This window comes from Thermobia domestica, chromosome 5, assembly GCF_964235325.1.
Source record: "Thermobia domestica chromosome 5, izTheDome1.hap1.1, whole genome shotgun sequence".
NCBI lineage: Eukaryota > Metazoa > Arthropoda > Insecta > Zygentoma > Lepismatidae > Thermobia > Thermobia domestica.
Window position 1 is genome coordinate 123239747 of NC_137458.1, and position 12939 is coordinate 123252685.

Consider the following 12939-nt stretch of genomic DNA (forward strand, 5'->3'; position numbering starts at 1 on the left):
TGAAAAACTTTAAAAATAATAATAAAAAAAAGATTATGGGAACGGTAGTACCCGTCCCCCCTCCCATGTTAAAGATAGATTTGCGCCGCTTTGCAGGAAACATGTTAGTTGAACCAGTGGCGTATTTAGGGGGGTGGCTTCCGGGCTTAAGTCCCCCCGAAATCTTACTTAGTATAGTAAAGTAAATTAAATATCTTGCAGAATTTTAACATTTCCAGGCAAAGCCCCCCCGAAAGTTAGCAAAGCCCCTCCCGAAACAAAATCGTAAATACGCCACTGAGTTGAACTCTTTAGTATGGCACTTATCATGCGTCAGAACGACTGCATATGGCCCTAGTAGAGTATAGGGCCTAAAGTAATGTTTTCGCAAGCACTTGTTCTGACTAACCTAATGTACACCTGTACGTAAACGACTTAATATCATATTTCATATCAAGGAAATGTGTCAGAGAATCGTACATATATGGACTTTGATGGATTTTATGTTTTATGAAGTCTAAATTAACCAGGTTTGTAATCAGTAAATCAAAATTTGTAGACGTTTGTATAATATAGACCTACTAAATGATTTGACCTCATTTAACTATTATCGTAACGGACTGGCACAAAAGAAAAAGAAAGAAAAGAAAATTCTAGAATCAGAATGACGTGTAACATCTTTCTTTGTAGTCTGTGCAAATAAGACGAGAGGTGACATATTTGCAGTAAAGAATTGTGATTGAAGACTAGCAAAATGATACCTTCTAGGAATTTGCTCTTCAAAGGACATCACACTCTTTCACGAAATTTAATCCAGAAGAGAGAATGGTCTAATGAGAATCCTCACGTGGTTTCTGGTTTGCCACGAGTTAGAATCCCTTTCAAAGTAAGTAGATTATCACTAGTCCTAATTTTAACAGGGTATAATTTATCGAAGTACTTAATAGAACTTTCGTCTACTGATCTAATAAGCATTAGCTTATCTTCTATCGAGGAAATAAGTATAGTTCCAAAGTGGCACAACAGTTCGAAATGCCCCTTTAAAATGTAGCATTTGTGTAAATACAAACATAGTGTAACATAATTTTTAAGTTCAAATGTTGAAATAGGTCTATAAATAGCTAATCTGCTGCAGAGGGCGGTCCGAATTAGATCTACATGAACCTGTTTTAAACGTATTATTATTTATTCGTTGTTATTTTAATGTAGCCTACCTTACCCAGAACTACTACTATTTCAGGGTTAAGTTTAGAATTACCCCTCCGCTTTTTTTAAAAAAAAATCAGGAAAATTTAAAGGAGAAATGAGGTAAGAAATGATAATTTGAAGTTTTTACCGGTATTTAGGAATGTAAGTTCGGCATGAGAGTTATGTTTAATACGAGAAAAGATATGTGGAAGTTAGTACTATTTGCCGGATGCGGAAGCATTCGCGGAAGGTTTCAGCAACATGGTAGTTGTAAAATACGGCGAATATGGCGAACAGGTATAACGGATGCTCAAAAATAATGAAGAAAACCTTTTAAATTTTTGTGAAGCCCACGGAGTACTAAAGTTAAGTGAAATGTAACAATTTTTAATACTTTAAGTACTTTCGATCGTCCATACTTAACTTAATCACAGATATTTTCTATCTTCATGCTTTCTTTGCCCTTCACTAGATATGCATTCATTTCTATTTATTACTGCGCAAAATTAATAAATTCCAAAATCATTAAAAATGAAAAATTACAAAACGCATACGAAAATACTTCTTTCCCGTACTAGTTGCCAGAGAAGGGGATACTTACATTCATGAATTATAAACTTCTCTTAGTAGGAAATGCAATCTAACCGGCTTAGAAAAGGTTTCTTAAGCGAAAGATTGGTGCAGATTAACTTTAGGAGGGCTGTGTAACTATAGCCTGTGCATAAAGTTATATGGCATAAAACCTGCAATGCATAAAACACGAATTAACTTAAAAACACGAACCAATTTATCCCTTAATTTAGGCATTACTGCTGTATCGCCGGACCAATTTGAAAATAGAAAAAATATATATATACTGCATTCGGTTATATTTGGTTGGATTACATTACGTTACGTTAGATTATATTATTAGGAGTGTAGTTTTACTCTACGGATCCATAATATAAGTAGCAGTAGTAGTAGTAGGAACGGGTTAGAAGCTCCGCAGGAGTTAGTTGGATTCAGTTCTCAATATGAAATGAGCAAATTAAAGACTTGCCCAAATTTTTCTTGCCCCTTTTACAATCTATGGATCCGTATAGTAAAACAAATGTACCTCTCCGCGAAATAGTCCATCCGCCTCCACATACAGTGCCGCTTATAACATCAAAAACAACCAAAAAATACAACCATTTTCTTAACTGACTTTCACTCAGTTACTCCCCTTACCTGACTTTCACTCATTCTTCCTCACAAACTTAAATAAATTCTCCAATAGACCCGGTAAATTTCCTAAAATTGGTCCGGCAATACAGCAGCTAACCCCGTAATTTACCCAGAGACCACTTAAAAATACGAATGCTATCTAACTAAGTTACGACAGAAACGCAGCAGGGAGGCCCCAGCAACATTAATGGATTTGTGTGTAGGGAACAAGCTCGTCAGCTGGCATACGCATGAACGAGAACAGTAGAAAAATATATGGCATAAGAATTGTATGTGGCACAGATTTGCAAGACTTAAATGATCACTTTGTATAATCTTCACATATTATTTCACTTCATCATATGTACAACGCAAAATGTACGCTTCTTCAAGATATAATTGCCTCCTCGAATTTTTCTAAGTCCCTTTAAATTGAAGGTTTGGCAAAAACGCATTCGACGTAATGGTAGGGGTACTCATAGGAAAAAAATAACGAGACTTTCGAACACAGTTCACAGTTTTCTGTTTGAAATACTCAGTTCTCTTTTCGTAATTTAATGTAATGATACATTTAGAACATCATAGTACTTGGTAAGTGCAGAAAACTTGGTTGTAAGTAAACCACACACGCTTTTCGACCCCAAAATCGTTAAAAAAAAAAAAAGAGCTGGTAAGAAATTCGTTCTCTATCCAGAAAATTCGAATGGAATTTCGTTAGCCATGCGTTCTAAATTCTTACTTTCTGTGCAGATTTAGTACTTTTGGACCTGGTTCGAATCCCACTCGATGCTCTTAGTATTTTCATTTTGTAATTTTTCAGTTATTCTTGCAGTGCACTTTTATAGTATATGCATTGCACAAAAGTGATGGACAACTCTCTAATTTATCCAAAAATAAGAAGGTATACAGGCGTAGAACATTTTCTATATATCCCAATGTGATTCTTCCTTAGATACTAGTGCAAATCAATCCGTAAGATTTTCATAAACCTGAAAATAAATCCGAAGTTCTAGTGTCAAGGAGATCACTATTAGCTCTAATACATTCTTCATCAGAACGCAGTTCATATATTATTATTATTATTATTATTATTATTATTATTATTATTATTATTATTATTATTATTATTATTATTATTAAGTAGGAAATAGAAAAAAAGGTTGAGGGTACTAAATTTTGAAAGAGAACATTTTATTTCCTCCCAGTTTGTTGTAATATCTATGGACTTTATGTCATTTTGGTGTATCAGAACCATTTTAGATACGTTTTCACGACGATCTCACATTTTTTTTTCATTTAAACGTCTTGATAGCTCTCAGTAGTATCACCGTTTGCTAGGGTCTATCTCAAGAATGCCCTCACGAGGAAACGGTCTTAAGTGTAAACAACCGATTTGGCTGGGGTCCGGATATGTGTTACGGGAAACCAAAATAGGAGACACGTATTTTGGCGTTTGGGCCCGCACGCAGAAATTTCCGAAATACGGGGCCCCAAAGTTGCCCTACATGCTATAACTAGGAAGCGAATGACGTTACTTGTACACAACCGATTTGGCTGGGGTCCGGATATGTGTTACGGGAGATCAAAGTAGGAGACACGTATTTTGGCGTTTGGGCCCATACGCAGAAATTTCCGAAATACGGGACCCCAAACTGGCCCTACATGCTATAATTAGGAAGCGAATGACGTTACTTGTACACAACCGATTTGGCTCTGGTCCGGATATGTGTTACGGGAGACTAAAGTAGAAGAAACGTATTTTGGCGCTTGGGCCCATACACAGAAATTTCCGTAATACGGGGCCCCAAAGTGCCTACATGCTATAACTAGGAAGCGAATGACGTTACTTGTACACAACCGATTTGGTTTTGGTCCGTATATGTGGTACGGGAGACCAAAGTAGGAGACACGTATTTTGGCGTTTGGGCCCATACGCAGAAATGTCCGAAATATGGGGCCCCAAAATATCCCTAGATGCTATAACTAGGAAGCGAATGACGTCACATGTAGACAACCGATTCGGCTGGGTTCCAGATATGTGTTACAGGAGACCAAAGTAGGAGACACGTATTTCGGCGTTTGGGCCCATACGCAGAAATTTCCAAAATAGGGGCCTCAAAGTGGCCCTACATGCTATAACTAGGAAGCGAATGACGTTACTTGTACACAACCGATTTGGCTCTGGTCCGGATAAGTGTTACGGGGACCAAAGTAGGAGACACTTATTTTGGCGTTTGGGCCCATACGCAGAAATTTCCGAAATACGGGGCCCCAAACTATCCCTAGATGCTATAACTAGGAAGCGAATGAAGTTAGTTGTACACAAGCAATTTCGCTGGGTTCCGGAAATGTGTTACAGGAGACCAAAGTAGGAGACACGTATTTCGGCGTTTGGGCCCATATGCAGAAATTTACGAAATATGGTGCCCCAAAGTGGCCCTAGATGTTATAACTAGGAGGCGAACGACGTTACATGTACACAACTGATTTCGCTAGGTTCCGGATATGTGTTATGAAAGACCAAAGTAGGAGACACTTATTTTGGCGTTTGGGCCCATACACAGAAATATCCGAAATACGGCGCCCCAAAGTGGCCCTAGATGCTATAACTAGGAAGCGAATGACGTTACTTGTACACAACCAATTTCGCTGGGCTCCGGATATGTCTTACGGGAGACCAAAGTAAGAGACACGTATTTTGGCGTTTGGGCCCACACGCAGAAATTTCCGAAATACGGGGCCCCAAAGTGGCCCTACATGCTATAACTAGGAAGCGAATGACGTTACTTGTACACAACTGATTTGGTTGGGGTCCGGATATGTGCTACGGAAGACCAAAGTAGGAAACACGTATTTTGGCGTTTGGGCCCATACGCAGAAATTTCCGAAATACGTGGTCCCAAAGTATCCCTACATGTTATAACTAGGAATAGAACGATTACTTGTACACAAGCAATTTCGCTGGGTTCCGGATATGTGATAAGGGAGACCAAAGTAGAAGAAACGTATTTTGGCGTTTGGGCCCATACGCAGAAATTTCCGAAATACGGGGCCCCAAAGTGGCCCTACAAGCTATAACTAGGAAGCGAATAACGTTACTTCTACAGAACCGATTTGGCTGGTGTCCGGATATGTGCTACGGAAGACCATACGGCAAAATCGAGGAGATGTAGTTTTTTTTTTTTTTTTTTTTTTTATCAAACCTGACAGGCCAGCAAACTTTACTTCCGCCACTCTGACGGGTTTCCTGACAACACACGACGTATCGATTAAATATTAATGTTCACTCTATTGCACAAAAGTGTTCCGCCCGGTTTCCACACATCCTAGCCATAGAAATACAAGCGAAAAACGCAAACGTTCCTTCGCCCCGTTGACACCCTAGTGGTCAGAATATCACTCCTCGACGGCTCGTGCCAGCTGAACATCTGTTCAGAATTACATGGGTACCACATACGCCAACTTCTTGAAAATCTAGCAATATGGGACCCTATCTAGCAATATTTGACATTTCTTTTTGTGGGACCTAACAACAAAAACAAGTCCCATACTTTTGGATAAATTGCAACATATTCCAACCCAAGCCAACATTCTGTACCAGTAACGCTATACGGTTTTTAGTTATGGCATGTAGGGCCACTTTGGAGGCCCGTGTTTCGGAAATTTCTACGTATTGGCAAAAACGCCAAAACACGTGTCTCCCTACTTTGGTCTCCCGTAAAACATATTCGGACCCCACCCAAATCGGTTGTGTACAAGTAACGTCATTCGCTTCCTAGTTATAGCATGTATAGCCCCTTCGGGGCCCCATACTTCGAAAATTTCTGCGTATTGGCAAAAACGCCAAAACACGTGTCTTCCTACTTTGGTCTCCCGTAAAACATATTCGGACCCCACCCAAATCGGTTGTGTACAAGTAACGTCATTCGCTTCCTAGTTATAGCATGTATAGCCCCTTCGGGGCCCCATACTTCGGAAATTTCTGCATATGGGCTAAAACACCAAATACGTGTCTTCTACTTTGGTCTCCCGTAACACATATCCGGAACCCAGCGAAATTGCTTGTGTACGTGTAACGTCATTCGCTTCCTAGTTATAGCATCTAGGGATACTTTGGGGCCCCGTATTTCGGAAATTTCTGCGTATAGGCCCAAACGCCAAAATATGTTTCTCCTGCTTTGGTCTCCCGTAACACATACCCAGAACCCAGCGAAATTGGTTGTGTACAAGTAACGTCATTCGCTTCCCAGTTATAGCATCTAGGGATACTTTGGGGCCTCGTATTTCGGAAATTTCTGCGTATGGGTCCAAACGCCAAAACACGTGTCTCCTACTTTGATCTCCCGTAACTCAAATCCGGACCCCAACCAAATCGGTTGTGTACATGTAATGTCGTTCGCCTCCTAGTTATAGCATGTAGGGCCACTTTGGGGTCCCGCATTTCGGATTTTTTTTGCGTATGGGCCCAAACGCCAAAATACGTGTCTTCTACTTTGGTCTCCTGTAACACATATCCGGACCCCAGCCAAATCGGTTGTTTACACTTGAGACCATTTCCTCGTGAGCTGACATCTTCGATGCAAAATCCACCACTGCTTAAAGGTACAGAATCGATGTTCTGCATACCCATGTACGGCGCAGTAAGCCCACAGTTTCGGCTCATGGATGAAAATACCTGTTCTAATCGTACCAACCTGGTGGACGACTACTTAGCAATGTAAGAAATCCAATACATCCAGTGGCAAACACGATCTTCGAAATGAACCCGATTCAACCTGATTGGGACGCATTAGGAAAAAGTGTTGGGACACGATAGCACCCCTTCCCCAGAGCACAGGGGAGCTCTGCTGTTTCTGTCCGTGAGGAATGGAATCAGCTGACTTAAGAGCTTCCCAACAACCTAATACTCAGTATGGAGCGTCGGTGCCAGACATGTGGCTATTCGGGATGATTATACGTATTAACCTGTTACCGTACAGGTAGTGCGCTTCACAGTATTTTTGTGATATATGAGTTCTGATCCTTTGCGTTTGCATTTTGTGACCCGTTACTACCATGGTTCTTGCAAATATTGCCTGTTCCGTATGAGATATGTGTGGTGACTTGGAATGATTGTTTCCTTTGGTGAGATTTATTTATGTTTTTCGTGCCCTATGTCCCCGAACATTCTTTTTAAGTTTTAAACACTAGTGTAATTCAGAAAGCAGCTGACAGTAAAACTTAAGTACTAAATAACTAACTAACTCTATGGCTTATGGAACCCGGAGGTTCAATGCCGCGTTCACAAAAATTCTCCACTGACTTCTATCCTTGGCCAACTGGATCCAGTTTCTACTTTGTATTCCTATTTCTGCCAGATCCATCTTAATATTGTCCTCCCATTTGCGCCTAGATCTTCCTAATGGTCGTTTTCCGATTGGTCTTCCAGTCAAATTTTGAAAGCGTTTTTATTTTCTTCCATCCTAGCTACATGACATGCCCACCTAAGCCTCTTAGACTTGATGACCCTAAAAATGTTTGGTACACTGTATAAATTATATAGTTCCTCGTCATGAAGTTTCCGCCATTCCCCATTTCCGTTCCTCTTGGGTCCGAATATTCGTCTCGGGATCTTGTTCTCAAATAATTTCAGTCTATGTTCTTCCCTCAGAGTAAGCGACCATGTTTCGCAACCATATAGAACAACAGGCATGATTATCGTTTTATATATATTAATCTTCAAATTCCTCGACAGAATTCGCGACGACAAGAGATTTTGAACTGAATAATAACATGAATTTCCTGCTTTTAGTCGATATTTAATTTCTTCGTGAATATGATTTTCGTCTGTTAATACTGATCCTAGATATTTGAAAGTATCCACTTTATCAAAAGAATTATTTAATATTTTAACGCATCTATAATTGGCTGTATTACGGTCCCGACACACTCCCATGTATTTAGTTTTCTCTGCATTTACTTCTAAACCCATGTCCCTGCAAGAGTTTAATAAGATCTCTCTATTTCTTTCTATGCTCTCCTGTCATCCCCTATTAAATTTACATCATCAGCATATGCCATAAGCTGGTAAATACCGTTCAGCTCTAGGCCCTGGTTGCTATATTTGATTTTCCTTATAGCGTATTCCAGGACAAAGTTGAATAATAATGGCGAAATATTCTCCTTGTTTCAGGCCATTTTCGACGTGAAAGCTCGTGGAAAAAATTTTCCTATCCGGACTTTACTTTCGGAATTATTTAAACATATCTTGATTAATCTAATTAGCTTTCTCGGTATTCCAAGTTCTGTAAGAACATTGTATAATGTTTCTGTCCTAACCGAGTCGTAAGCCTTTCTAAAATCAATTAATAATGAATGTACCGGGGTATTGTATTCCCACTTCCTTTCGAGTATTTGGCGAATGGTAAATATTTGGTCGATAGTTAATCGATTTCGTCTAAATCCGCACTGATAATCTCCAATAATTTCATCTGCGTATGGGGTCAATCTTGCTAATAGAATATTTGAAAGTATTTTATAGGATGTTGACAGAAGAGAAATGCCTCGATAATTATAAGTCAGTTTTGTCGCCTTTCTTGTGAATTGGAACAATGATTGATTCTTTCCACTCTTGTGGCAATTCTTCATTGTTGTAGATAAGGAGAATGCGTTTGTGTATCTTGTTCCACAAATTTTCGCCTCCAGCTAGAATTAACTCAGTCGGAATTTCATCTACACCCGGAGATTTGTGTTTCTTTAATTTATTTATGGCGGTTTCTATTTCTATTCGGTTAGGTTCTGGAATATACGATTCTGCGGTGTGTACCTCCTTTTCTCCACGCACATTAGTTTTTGGCTGCGTGTTCAGCAAATCGTCAAATAAATCTTTCCATCTATTTAAGATGCTATCCGCATCAGTGAGAACTGTTCCTTCAGCCTTCTTTAATATATAAGCACGAGGTTGATAGCCTTTCTTAAATTTGTTGATCCTCTTATACATGTCCCGAATGTTTTTATTTTTACTATTATCTTCAAGTTCCTGGAAGTTTCCCGCCTGATGTCTACGAAATTTTGTATAGCTATTTCATTCGGATTTTGTAGCCAACGTAATTTTGCCTGTTTTCTCTTCTCTACTAGTTTAATGTATTCCTGGTCGAACCATGGTTTGTTCCTATGTATTTCCGCGTGTCCCAATTTTTCTTTTGCTGAAATTTTAATACTATCTCTAATTTCAATCCAAGTGTCTTCAACACTAGTGCACTCCAAATCTTCTAAAGGCGAGAATTTATTTGAAATTTCAATCATGTATTCCTCTCTTACCTGGCTCAAATCTAATTTCTTTGAATTAAATCTCTCCGTTTTCGGACATTGAATATTTCTTTTATTCAACGATAATCTCTCTCTTATTATCGCTGCTACCAGGTAGTGATCAGTGTCACAATCAGCCCCTCTAAACAACCGGACATCACGTATGCTAGATTGCCTTCTTCTATCTACTAAAACGTAATCAATTTGATTATGTGTTTTTCCGTCTGGTGAGGTTCATGTGTAAATATTAAATAATAAAAAAAATCAGCTGAAGGAGCTGAAGTACGTAATTTATTAAAACTAGATAATTGGTTTGTTATTTTTTAGAAGAAAGACTGTTATCAATTATGCATATATAGGGGTTTGTTTTCTTTCGAAAACAGAAATCATATAACTTGCTATGCTCCACAGACCTTCTCTTGGCATTTACATAAACTTTCCTGTAAAACAAACACAATTATGAATTCACGAATATAATTTTCATTTCGTCTCATGTGGACGTAAATGTTTGTTCGTATGAACTTTTCGTCTTTCCACGATTACTGGAAGCGCGTCAGCAGAGATCTTTAATCGGTGCTTCTTTTGTGTAGGTACGAGTACCTTACACTATAGGATCTAACCAACCGCTGTTTTCTGTAAACTGATTTATGTTTACGGGAGAAGATAGTAATATTATTTTGTAAATAATTATGATGTTAATATATTTTCTTAGGTTAAAGAGAAAGCAATTGCTTAATAATATATTTTCTTTTCCTTTAGGTAAAAATTACATTCTGCTGTGTATTGACGTTTTTGAACTTCATTGGTCCTATGTGGGGGTTATACAGTGTACCAATTTGGAGAGAACGCTACAAATAAGTCAATTTCCGTCACGCATTCTCTTTAAGTATGGACAACTTTGGGAATGCATGTATGGCTCAAGAAGAGAAATAAATGAATAGATTACGAAATATTTTTGCTGGTTATTTGTTGAAAATTCCCTTCTATTGAAAATTCCTTTTTTACTTCCCTTCTGTTTGCAAGAAAAGGCACCGAACTTCACGGACAGCCGTACAAAATGTCAGAATTTCAGTTCTGTGTATCAAGAGAATAATCTAGCATTTTCAAGATGAAGGTGGCAAAATATACTTTGGAGTAACTAATTTTGATTTGTCGAACAGTACTAGAAATGCAAAACAGCCCGGAAACAGTTCACTGATTACTCTGCAGCAGTCCCCATACAGCCCCATACAGCAGAAACTATTACAAATTTTAGGCTTTCAGTGAAGTTTGATGCCTTTACACGCAAAGAAAAGAGAAAAACAAAGTTTTACTTTTAAATAGTTATTTACCTTAACGCCCTGTATATACTCAATGGATGAACTTTTATCTTGCAATTCATGTTGCATATTGAATCACTTTCAGATGTTGTATATCTGGAACCTGAGGGCAGAGCATTCGCTCCAGGATTTGTGACAGTAAGTCCAGAACGAAGAAAAACAATCGTTAAATCAAAAAATTACGGATTTTTCGTTATTTTCCTTCTAGAAATATTTTTGAAATAAAAATACTTCATGCAGCAATCTTCTCTGTGTGCAACGCATGTTTATTATACGGTAAAAGTGTCTGTCTGCCGGAGTGATTTTTAACTTTCATATAGCTTGCTGAAATTGCTAAAATTATTAGCTACAAATTGGCATATGCTAACAGATAACGACTCAAAACTTAGAGGCGTACAAAAATCTAAAGCTTCTAATAATTACATTTTAGAGCGACCAAGATTTATAATTAAAGAAAAGAAAACATTATCCTCCTGAGGCGAAACAATCCTAGGCTGTGGAAAAGCCAAACTTGAAGAGCGCCATTTACGCTAATTTAATTCTGAACTGGAAAGCCAAACTTGAAACGTCAGGTTTTTACGTTACTTAAAATCCTGAACTAAGGTGACAAACTTGTAACGACCTTATAACAATCTCGTGGCTAGAGAGCCAACTTTATAACGTACAAGTTTACACTAATTGTTTACACTTTCGTTCGTAGATAATATTGTACGGAGGAAAGAAAGAGAAAAGAAAAACAGAAAATTGGGTCGCCGAAAACTACTTTCTTATGCTACGATTATAGGCGAGTAAGCACAACCTTATTTGATTTCCAGATCCTTGCACACCAATCGTATCATCGCTACCATGGAGGGAAAGAAAAAAAATCAATTTCTAAAATAACACCATATAGTTTGCATATTATATTTATTTAACCTTTTTAGCGAACAACAAATAGTTGCAGTAGTTATATCAATTTGTGGCGATTATAAAGTTCAGCTAGACTCAATAACCATAGTTCAGGAAAAAAAGTCATTTAACATAAGCACTTCAGTCTCTCAGATTTTAGAAACTTCTCACACCAACGCAATAGATTAACCAGTAACAACAGCGTTTAAATGTTGATTTGATATTACGTTAGACAGTTGTTTACATTCCTCGACCAAACATTTGAGGCAAACTTTAGTAAGCTACATCGTAATAAATGAAGAAAATACAAAGTACATTACTGTTTACAAGACAGCTCGTTACAGAGGGAGTAAGTATACGGCTGAGTCGACCAATCCCCCTTCCCCAAAACATAACGTTTCCACTACTCTTCCGCAACCAACTGTATTAAGAGGGCGCCACTACCTGGCTTACAATTAAACAGCGGCGGTAATAATACATACAGCAGAAACATTCATAGGAGGTACTAGACCAGCCAGCAACCTGAACTCTACCCCTGACACCGCAACATCTAGGCATGAAACGATAGCGATGCCTACCGTCTTCGACGCGTCCAACAAGACGATTAAAGTAGCTTCTTAACTAAAGATAGGACATGAAAATTACTTCGAGGAGTAACGTGAATCTTTCCTTGCGTGGCAACTTCAATTTGAGATCGTAAACTATGGGTTATTGCAAACAATACGGAGTGCCCACTAATGGGACGAACATGAGGTAGCTGTCACTAAACACACCTTTAACTTTACCAAGACAACAACTATAAAATAAACAATACGGCGTGCCCACTAATGGGTAGAACATGAGCTAGTTGCAAACTAAATGGTATATTATACATCTGCTCGACTTAAAGAACTAATTTTACTTAGTGCAAGAGAGAAATGGTATTGACATCGGACTACCCCGTCAGCGTATGAATTGACTTACTGGATGGAGGACTCACTTCGGTTTACTCAGTCATATTACATACAGAGCGTACGGTAATAGACAACATTTTAGACATCATAAAAAATGAGAATTAAGTAAATACACGATATTAACAATATTTAACTGACAA

At 38.3% G+C, this 12939-nt stretch overlaps 1 long non-coding RNA gene across 1 annotated transcript; it reads left to right on the top strand.

Annotated features, from left to right (window-relative positions):
- Positions 1–631: 631 nt before the first annotated feature.
- LOC145686091 (uncharacterized) lies at positions 632–10591 on the top strand. The gene is made up of 2 exons (XR_014131514.1): positions 632–865; positions 10399–10591. It is a non-coding gene; the product is annotated as an uncharacterized LOC145686091 (long non-coding RNA).
- Positions 10592–12939: the final 2348 nt, after the last annotated feature.